Genomic DNA, 11,899 nt, shown 5'->3' with positions numbered 1-11,899 from the left:
TGCATCCAACAAGTACTCTCGCTCAAAATTTGAGTAAAACCTTAGGGAGATAAGTTGAAAATATGAGTTGAAAAAGTAGTTTTATTATTTTATTATTTTTTAATCTTTTTACTTTTTTACTCCAAAAATGGTGAATCATCGCCCATGGTTGACATCATCATCTTGAATCCTATTGGTTCTTATAAAGTTTGTTTTAGTTGTACATTTTTCTTAGGAGGCCCATTTTAGACCTCAAAATTTCCCTAATGGTCCAAAACTCCCTCAAGGTATGTATAGAAACAACATCCAAAAAGCCAAATTATTGGTGATCAAAGACTTGGTGTACAAACTGGGAGGAGATTCCTTGGAAGCCCAAGCTGCGTAAACCTTGCTCTACTATCTCAAATTTAGCCCAATAATCTTAGTTAGGCAAGTGAGGATAAGTTATAGGTAAAGGAAATGAATGAATAGTTGGATCAAATCAAGAAGAATGACACTTGGGAGCTTGTTCCAAGATCTAAAGAGAAAAATGTCATAGGCACCAAATGGGTCTTCAAAAATAAGCTAAATGAGCAAGGTCAAGTGATTAGGAACAAGGCTCGCTTAGTCTACAAAGGATATGCCCAAATAGAGGGAGTAGATTTTGAAGAAACCTTTGCACCTGTAGCAATATTAGAAGCTATCAGAATGTTTCTTACTTTTTCCAGTCATAAAAACATCAAGGTGTATCAAATGGATGTGAAGTTAGCCTTTCTCAATGGAGATCTGGAAGAAGAAGTATATATTGAGCAAACAAAGGGGTTCATGCTCATAGAAAATGAAGGGTTTGTGTGAAAACTGAAAAAGGCCTTACATGGACTCAAACAAACCTTGAGAGCCCAGTATGAAAGATTGGATAGATACCTTCAAGAACAAGGCTTTAAGAGGGGCATTGCAGATAGAAATATGTATATAAAATGTAAAGATGACCACTTATTGATTGTAGTAGTATATGTAGATGAAATAATATTTGGAAACGATCTAGAGCAGTTGGGACATCAATTTGCAAACTGCTTGAAGACAAAGTTTGAGGTATCCATGATAGGAGAGCTATCCTTTTTCTTAGGACTATAAAGTTCTCAATCAAAGGATGGGATTTTCATATCCCAATCCAAATACTTGCGATAAACTCTAAAGAAATTTGGATTGAAATATTGTAATTTGGTTAACACCCCCATGTTTATAGGTTGTATGTTATGTAGAGAAGATGAAACACCTATGGTAAATCATATTGTCCACAGATTGATGATAGGAAGCTTGTTGTATCTCACAACATCTAGACCCACATCATGCAAGCAATAAGTTTGGTGGCCAAATTTCAACCCTGCCCCTGTGAAGTTATGTCATTGTTGTCAAAAGGATTTTCAAATATTTACAAGGCATAGCAAACTATGGGTTGTGGTATGCTAGAAGCAAGCAACATTGATGATAGGAAGAACAACTCTAGTGCAACATTATTTCTAGGAGATTGCTTAGTGTCTTGGGTTAGCAAGAAACAAGACTCTATCTCTCCATCAACTACTGAAGCTGAGTATATTGCAGCAACCACTTTCTCCTCACAAATTCTCTAGATGAAGCAGACCTTGAAGGACATTAAGGTAGAGTTGACTGACCCAATTCCAATCACATGTGACAACACTAGTGCTATCAACATTTCTAAGAATCTTGTTAAGCACTCAAAGATCAAGATCATCCCTATCAATTTTCATTTCTTAAGAGAAAAAGTTGTTGCTAGTGTTGTTTGACTTGAATATGTAGTCAATAAAGAATAGCTTGCAGACATGTCCGCTAAGACATTTGCAAGAGAGCCCTTTGTGTATCTTTGGCAGCAAATAGGAGTTTTTTCTCCTCCTCCCAAATGACTCAATTACAATGAGTATTGGAAGCTACACAACTTGAAGGATCAATTGAAGAGTAGGTTTTAGTGTTTGAGGGGGAGACTTCATAAGGATCCTTTGTCATTGATAACAAAGGGGGGGGGAATTTTATTGGTGCTAAGGAGAAAAACAATGATGGAGAAAACCATTTCTGGTTCCATGGGGAGCTTGATTTGTTTCCATCAATGCCAAAGGGGAGATTGTTGGACAGTTGACATTGTTTGAATGGATGGTGGCATTCAGTATGTTGGTGTTGATGTCAACTAGACTAGCATTGAGGTTAGAGGAAGTAGACGTTGACATTGATGAGCATGTTATTTAGTGGAAATCCCATTGTTGCTACAATATTTTGTAGATAATAATCATAGTAGCAGGCTTAGTGGTGAAGCCCATAAAAAGATGACTATGATGGTTAGGGAGTCTCAAATGTTGGAGGATATTATGCATCAAGAGATTAGCTTAATTTGTCACGAAAGTGGCATATTTTGAACGTTCTTGGATATATATTTTCAATAGTATGTGGAAGTCTGCAAATGGCCCTCTAGATCAAAATTTATGGTCAATCAAAATAAGGATCTTAAATCCATAAGTAGTAGTGCCTAGAACCCTGAAAGGCGCAGAAGCCTGGAGGCTTGCTTAAAAAGGTTACGAGATTACATTAAGATGGGGAAGCGAAAATCCCAAAACCCCAAAAGGCCTGAAAGCCTGAAGGTTTGTTTAAACAGTTACGGGATTACATTGAGCTAGGGAAGCGGGAATCCCAAAACCAAGAAAGTCCCAGAAGCCCGGAAGCGAGAGCAGTCCCTAGATGCCTGGAGGCTCGAAATCCTGTAAGCTTGTAAGGAATATGTGAAATAAGGATAAAGCATCAGGATTTTGCTACAAGTAACGAAGATAGGTGATAGAATGTTTTTTTGACATTTGACAAACCGTCAAATATCGATAGGCATGCCTAGAATTTGGTATTGCAAAGATTTCACATGTACCGATGACCAAGGGCCCTTGATCTATAAATAAGGAAAAAAACTCCAGGAAAGCGCTTAAATGGCTTTAGGCGACCAACTGGCATTGGAAGTGGTGCACTCTAGTGGGCCAGCGCTTGAAAGCCTATAACTCTTGTGAGATTGTATTTAAAGAAAAGTTATGGGCACCAGGGCATCCAAGATCCGACTCAAGTAGTGGCATATGATTAAAAATATGGATGGGTCGACAACTCTTTGTGTCATAGTCATTGATGAGTTTACAAATTTAGTGCACAATATACAGAGGACGGAAGAATTGGTAGTTGAAGTAAATTCATACAGAGAGGTTAGTGCCATTGTATTAATGGAAATTGATGAAACAAGCCTCCTTTGGTCTCACTTTCACACCACGAAAAATTAAATGAGAAAGATGGCTCAGGGACGCTATACTAATGAATTTAAGAGCTTTGATGGCATCCTGAAGCTAGAGTAGAAAGAAGAGACGTATATGAAGTACATTCTGAGGTTTGTGGGCATTTAAGAGGAATGGAGGACCAATTTACCTACGTAGGATGAATAAAATGGAGGTACTTGTTGAGTGTGCATGGTCAACTAGGATTTAATTCTTAGTATGGAGAATCCACATGTGCCCATTCTTATATTTAATGTAGTTTCAGTGGCAGCCTAGTTCAATGGAACAACAATAGGGAGAGCCTTGAAGAAGCACACTTTCATGCATTGTGTTATAGAGACAATAGAGACAACAATGACAACAAGAGGAAAACAGAGACAACATCGACCTTTGTGTGGAAAAGAAACAAAACCCAAGGATTTCCATTAAGCAAATTGGGAAGCAATAGATCTGTTGAGTATGTGTGTGAGGAAGTAGAGAGCTAAGGGTTAAACGTCAACTGTGTTTACAGTAGAGCAGAAGGATGAGACTAGAGCTTATCGAGCAGTGGAGAAGGTAGTAGGAAGTGGAACTACAAAGAAGAAGGGAAGGAGTTAGTGCAACAACAGATCAGGTTTGCATTTTTGAGCATTTGTATTGGCCTCTGTTTTCAGTCTGAAAATTGTATGAAAATCATAACAATGGCTAGAGCAAGTAGTGAAATGCATTCATAGTAGGTTGGTACCTCTTGGAAAGTGGAAACTTTATATCTGAAGGGGGTTGGTGCCTCTTGTAAGTGGGTGCTCATAAACAACTTGATGTAATTAAGTGGGTGCTAAATTTACATCATAATAACAAATAGATTGGTGGTTTTCTCCCTTTGGATTTCCATGTAAAAATACCTATGTCAATATGTGTGTGCTACTCAATTATGAATTGTTTGCTCATGTGAATGGTTTGCTTTATTGTACATCTATATTGAATTATTCTCACAAATAACTGGCAGAAATCAAAGGAAATTTATAAATTGAGTTTAAATTTTAATAACCTCACAATTACTGATTCACACCCCCTCCCAATATTTTCTTATTCCAACATGATGTAACAAAGCAATCCTTCTATGCCTTAAAGAAAGCCTCGTGTATTACTCGAATCTATGCAATGTCTAATTTCACTAACACTTTCATTCTAAAATGTGATGCTCCAAAAAAGGTATTGGAGTAGTGTTGATGCAGATAGGCGCCCATTCACATCCAACATCAAAAAGTGTGCAAATGAAATATTGGAAAGTGCACCTATGAGAAAAAAAAAAGGATGGTCATCCTTCATGTTGTCAATACATAGTGTGAATATCTCTTTAAATAAGAACTTCCAAATGAAAGTGAACCATCATATCTTGAAACTATTTTTGGAACAATGGTTGTCATCACCAAAGTACCACAAGTGGGTCACTAGGATGTAGGTTATGATTATGAGGTAATATTAAATACGAATGAAGGAGATTGTGGTGGTTGATTATTTGTCCAAGAAATATGAAAAGGTAGGGTCCATATTTTTCTTATCCTTGGTAAATCTAAATTGGTTATAGAGGCATGATAGGAATGGTAAGGTAATGACAAGGTGGTTAAACTCATCCAATGGCCCAAGAAAGTCGTCAACTCCCCTATTTTATATACATTCTAATGTGATATCTTGAGGTATAAACAATGTCCTTTTTTCAAATATAGCTTTTCATTAAGAAAATTAATGTTAATGAAGTTGGATTGCTCTCCTACCATGGGTTACTCAATATTTTAGAAAACATAAAAAATATATAAGAACCCTTTAGAGAAGGCAAAAAATAGGCATACATACCACCATACTTGAATGTGATACATGTCAATAAACAAGGGTGAAAAATTAACACCCCCAAGGCATTGCAACAACTCCCAATCCTCACCACAATTCGAATTGACATTTCCATGGATTTTATCATTGGCCTTCCTAAGGTCAACAACAAATGTATTATCATGGTGGTAGTTGATTTCCCTTCCAAATATGCTCAATTTTTGCCTTAATCAATCATTTATGTCATCTGCAATGTCTCACACCTTGAAGGATCACATATTTAAATTACATGGCATGCCCAATTCCATGGTGACATATAGTGATACCACCTTCACTATAAAATTCTAGCAAGAGTTGTCTAAACTATAGGGAACACACTTGAAAATGAGCATGGTTTATCATCCCCAAATTCATGGCCACTAAATTGGAAAATTATTTCCAATGTTTTGCATCATATCAATAAGGCTAGTGGGTTCAGTGAATTCCATTTGTAGAATGGTGTTACAATACCACCTATCATGGTGCTACCAAAACATCACCAAATGAAGCTTTTATATGGGAAAGAAAACTCCCTCATCAATTCATACTTACCAAGCACATCCATTGTTTAGGAAATGTACCACATGCTTAACAACAAAGTAGCCATTTTTGAAACACGTAAAGATAATTTGGTTTTAACTCAAAATATAATGAAGCAACAAACAATTCAATACCACTATAAGCACTCATATGAATACTTGGATTTGGCATTTTTTCATATCTAAACTTAGAAAAAAACATCTCTGAAAGAAACGAGCCATTAAAAGCTAGCAATGAATCTCTTTGGACCTTATGAGATCGCCCATCACATTAGAGAATTTACTTGAAGATTGTCTCTCCTAACTATTCTAACACCCCTCTATTCTTCATGTGTCATGTTTGGAAATGGTAGTGAGGCTAAATTTTAAAGTTCAAACCAACCTTCTTCAACCTAGAGAAGGCTCCATCCAATAATATTTAGAAATTGTACTAACCATAAGAATGCATTGACTACCACACCAATGCACTATTTGGGAAGCCCATGTAAAATTGAAGGATAGGCATGTTGAATATGCCACCATGGACCAGCGTTGATTTTATAGTAGTTTCCCTACTTCCACTTCTAAGGACAATGGTGCTTTTGTGTGGCAAGGGGTGGGTATGTTAAGATCCTACCCTAAGCTCCTCACTTTGGAGTACTTATCAGTTAGTTAATTAATTTTTGAGGTCATATTCTTTGAATAAAGCCTATTATGTAGTTGGGTTGCATTTTCTTGATATAAAATGTTTTGGATCAAATGGTGGAAAGTGAGGAGTTTTCACCATTGGGAAAGGTTCAATTCCCATGAGGGCTTTTCTTGGAGCCATGGGGTCACCTTAAGGTGGTGGTCACATGTGTGGTTGCATCTAGAGATATTATATTAAATGGTCTCATGGTCCATGCTCACATAATTTGATCAAAGTCCACCCCCATATCCTTCAATTTTTTACAACTCAACATAATAGCCAGAGTGGTTGGGAGGTAGGTTTTACTTTGTCCCCATCTAGGTTCGCTTCTTGTTGAGTCCATTTGACCTGTTGTAATGAGGCTAGAAGGGTAGGAATACCCTAAGTGTGGGACCCCATGGGTGCGTCTCTAGATGTATTAATGCTTGGTAAGTCATAAGTTACCTTGCTAGCATTCCTTTGCATACTAATGGTACTAGCATGGGGTTTATAGTGGGAGCAACTTCAGTGACTAGTATAAACTCTTTTGATAAAAAAAAATTGTAAAATAATGGTTTCTTATGAGTTGAATAATTAATTTATGAGTTGATTGTATCTGGATAAGGCCTATTAGGTAGTCAGTGTGTGGTTTCTTCATGTAAAAAAATGATATTTATTAAGGCCTACTAGGTAGTTGGTACTCATCAATGATCATACTACAAAGAGTTATGGTTTTTCCAGTTAGAAACTGTCAATAGAGGTAGAAGGCTATGTAATGTTTTGTCATGTATTTTCATTATATTGGAGTTCTACTCATTTGGAGGTTTTCCCATTTAAGAGGCCCTTGAACTTGCTCTTTGTTTTATTGTGAATATTGTTGAAATTCATTTACAAACTATAATTTTGGATCATGATAATTACTTGTGACTGTTATATATGTTTTAATTTAACATTTTACTTAATTCAATTAATTCATCAAGAAATTATACAAGTAAAATACTCAATATATACAAGAAACACCAGAAATTAGGCCAGCGGTCAGGGAAAAACCCACAAGGGGAAAACCCAACAATCTTTTCCTTATAGAATCTTTAGTCGATAGGATAAATCCAAGTCATAAACAAACTGACTAGTAGACCAAATACCAAGTTCTAAGTCATACCTCTCAAGATGTCACAATTCCTATCCTTCAGAGTTTTGTCATCCCCAAAAAAGCCTTAGAACTTTGCATAATAGTTTCAGACCTTGAACTTCGACTTGCCTCATAAACTTGTTCAAAACTTCACATAAATATGATGGATGCATGTATATATAGTCTTATGTTTTTGGCCTCCAAGAACCATTCTTGTTTTTTTTTCTAGATTAGAAATGAGTGTGTGTGTGATCATGTTCAATTGAGAGGTGTGAGTAAGTTATATATAGTATTCTCCATAAGTGAAAGGATGTCATGTGTAGCTGAGCCAACTTGATGGGTAGGGGGGCCAACTTGGCATCTTGGTGAGAAAAATGACACTTGACAAATTTAATATTTATTTATTTTGTGAAGGTCATGAAGAACATGCCCTTCTAAATTTTATTTTGACCAATATAAAGCATAAATAACATGCTTGAAAATAAATATAATAGACACATCAATAATAAATTATGAAGATCGAACCTAATTACAACTTCAACACTCCCTTTGAACTAGGGAGGTATTCATAATGATTCATAAGGATATTCTCAAGTTGAAATGTTCATATAAGAAAGGATTCATATTAATAAGCATCGTTATAAACATCATGATGACCAACATTGGCAACCTACCAAGGCCTTGACAAGTACGTTTTATCTCTCCACTATATCAGAGCACAATGTTGGGAGGCATTCAATATGACACCACCGCCTCTTTGAAAAACATACTCCACCTTGGTCCACCAAAGTATGTCCTCATAGGACCATTTCCTAAACCATTGTCACAATACTTGACACAAGGAAATATTGGTCCTCTAAACCATTCTTATACCAAATTAGTGTACTTGACTTATGACTATTAGTCCTGGTCATATTACATGTCTCAAGAAAGTTAGTCCATGATGCTTATCCAATCCACCATTCTCTCTATCCGTGTTCATGTACTTGACTAACAAGTATTAGTCCTAGCCACAGTACATGACACATGGAGAACAAAAGTGTCCATCCTCTCTCCCTCTCAAACAAGGAGGAGATATCCATAATCCCAAGATTGTCTAAAAAATACATTATTTCCCTTATGAAGGGACTTCATCAAAACATTGGCTATGTTTTCATTAGTGGATGTATAATATAGCTTCACAACTCCATCCTGCATCATGTCATGAATCATAATGTGCTTCAGCCTTCTAGGTTCTCTGACAATCTTCATACAAATTTGTTCAATATGGTTGAATCCAACATTTCATCAAACAGTCCATAAAATTTTTTACAGAGCCAAACTATACAAACTACCATGTCTTCTACCTTTAACAAAATCCTACTTCATGCTCTTCCAAGGAACCATACCAAATCCTAAGTAGAACCAACCATCAGTAGCATTGTTATTCATTGTCAACACTACCATCCTAATCGATGTATCATTGAATTGAAAGCATCATGGAACCAACCAGCTACAGATACAATGATGAATCAATAATATCATAATTCTCCAATGTCTACTGGAGGGTGTTTCCATACATCTATCATCAGTCCCTAAGAAGGATCTCGATCAAAAGATTCTCTTGGTTTTCTGCCAAACCTCTAGCAATATTGTATCCATCCAAGATGTCATATTTTACTTTCATCTTCCTCTTTCTCGCTGAGGTAAGTATACTTCTTCCTTTTTATTGGGAGATTGACCTATTCAAGACTTGCTTCCATGTTGCCATCTAATGCTAAGTTTTGATTTCTTCGATGCATACTTCAAACTTCTTTCTCCTTCTACATTTATGTCTTCTATGATTCAGGAAAGTCTTCATGCTTTGCTACGTTCTTCTAATTATTTCATTTGTTGTCAAAGCTTAGGTAGCTCTTGTTATTAACATGCAAACTTTATTATTATGAGGCTAGACAAAAGATTATCAATAGCAATAGTAGTAATCAAAGAAAGGAGATGTAGAGTACTTATCTTTTGAGGAAAGTCATCTTCCTCTTAAACTTGTACTTCTTGTAATTATCATCATGATGTCTATTTTTTCATATTAGGGCTTCTTCTTTCAGTGGAAACAATTAGTCTTAGGGTTTGTCCCTAGAGTTTTCTTAGTTCATACTTTTTCTAGGTTTACAAACCCTAGATGTTAAAATCCTCAAGACTTTCCATCTTGCAATCGTAGAGTACTTATTTTTTGAGGAAATTCATCTCCCTCTTAAACTTGTACTTCTTGTAATTATCATCATGATGTCATTTTTGTCATATTAGGGCTTCTTCTTTCAGCAGAAACAATTAGTCTTAGGGTTTGTCCCTAGAGTTTTCTTAGTTCTTACTTTTTCTAGGGTTTACAAACCCTAGATGTTAAAATCCTCAAGACCTGTCATCTTTCAGATTGCAAGTTCTACACTTATGCTAATATGTTAGCTATAACCCCTAGAAATTCCATTGACAAGCTTTGAAGCTACGTTCTAATTATGATCACAAAATTTTAATTTTCATATGCATGGAACTAAATGGTTATCATGGAAACACCTATTAATTTTGAATATGCCTTTGTCCTCAAGAGAGAGGATACAAATCCTCATATTTCATTAGATATAAACAATATCTAAATGTAATTCCTTTACAATGGATATAACATTGTGAATGATGAGGCCTTCTAAGAGCATACATATTAATTTTAATGATCTTAGGAGACATTTGATGCAATAGAACTTTGAGAAGGACATAAATTTGTGCCTAGCTTTTGTAATATGATAGAAAAATATTATATGTACCTCTTGAGAATCCTTACTTGTCCTCCTTTGGAAATGAACCTTATCTTAGTATTTTATTTACAACAACATCGTAACATTATAGGCTTGAGGCTTGATGATGTTTGGTACTTGCTCAAAGAAAACACTTAGATCACCCTCAATCCTATTGTAGACCTTGGATAGGCTCGGATTACTTCTTTCATAGTTCAAATTATGCTTACAAATTTGGATTTTTCTCCACAAGAATGCAATAATACTATTTCTTGAAGACTTTAACACATCTTCCAAAGGAACCATGATTTTGGTCACAATTTTACGGTTGCTATTCAGTCTAATTCATAGTCCTTTGTGGCTAGGGTTGCCTCAATCCTACGGCGACCTTAAAAATATCATTGATGCTTATATTCCCCACAAATGCTAGAAGTGACTCCTTTTATTTGGGCAACTCTTCTAAGTGTGCATATTTACTTTTTACATAAGTGACGCCTTGATTACTTAGATAGTGATGTGTAACCTCATGTAGTTACCATATTTCTCTTCACAATGTCGTTGGTTCTTCTTCACAACAACTCTTCACTTTTAATTTGCACAAACACTTCACAAAGCATGGACTCCCAAGTTCTTCATGCTAGTTTGTGATCCTTACTATTCTATCTTGATGGGTAATGGATTTTTGCAATGGCGAGTAATAAAACTAAAAATCACACCTTTCATAGAGAAAAAGTGTCTCAGATAGTTTGCATTCCTCAAAGGTATATTGCCTTAGAAATTTTCATTCTTTAGAAGTATATAGTCTTAGAAAGTCTGCACTCTTTAGAAGGATATATAGCTTTAGATAGTTCACATTCCATAGGAAACCATCACAAAGATTCTACCTTCTATTCTAGCTTTAGCGAGAGCATACAAATCATATATAGTCCTTCTATACTTTGGCCTTCGTCCTTTCTTGTATTCTTCATAGATTGTAGAGATGCTTGACTTCTTAGATGCGAGATCAAGTGCACATGAGGGAGAATGAATATCTCTATTATATAGTTATCCTTAGATTATACATCTTCGTATTATCCATAGAGAATAGTTTCAGTCCTTTATATGATCTAGGGATACAGACCTTCAGATGAGAAAGTGATACAAACTTTCGTATGAATGTCACATTCCTTCACAGGAATACGAGGTACAAGCCTACATACTAACATTGTACAATGTATGTCACAAATCTAGAGATGACATAGGCATGGACCATAACCTTAGGAGAAATTTCGCATAAGAAGTACAGTGATGTAGTTTAGATAAATTAAAGACTTTGAATGTAAATCTCAAAGCTCGAACTTCTGGGTTTAGAAATTTGGTCTTCTTGAATCTTGGATCGCCCACAGAGAGAGCACAAATGCTATCGAGCTTTGGTATTTTTATCCTTCCCTATACTTCTCTTCGATCTTCCTTAGCTTTGATACCATGTTGAAATTCGTTTGCAAACAAGAACTTTGAATCATATAATTACTTGCGACTATTATATATGTTTTCATTTAGAATTTACTTCATTCAATTGAGTCGTCAAGCAATTATATAAGTACAATACACAAAATAGACAAGAGATGCAGAAATTAGGCCGATGGCTAGGGAAAACCCCACAAGGGGAAAATCCAACAATCCTTTATAAAATCTTTAGTCAACAAAAGAAATCCAAGTCATAAACTAAC

The sequence above is a fragment of the Pinus tabuliformis genome, chromosome 9 (assembly GCF_031772625.1).
Source record: "Pinus tabuliformis cultivar Carrire ecotype Pingquan chromosome 9, CPIR1, whole genome shotgun sequence".
Lineage (NCBI taxonomy): Eukaryota > Viridiplantae > Streptophyta > Pinopsida > Pinales > Pinaceae > Pinus > Pinus tabuliformis.
Note: the sequence above shows the minus strand (reverse complement) of the source record.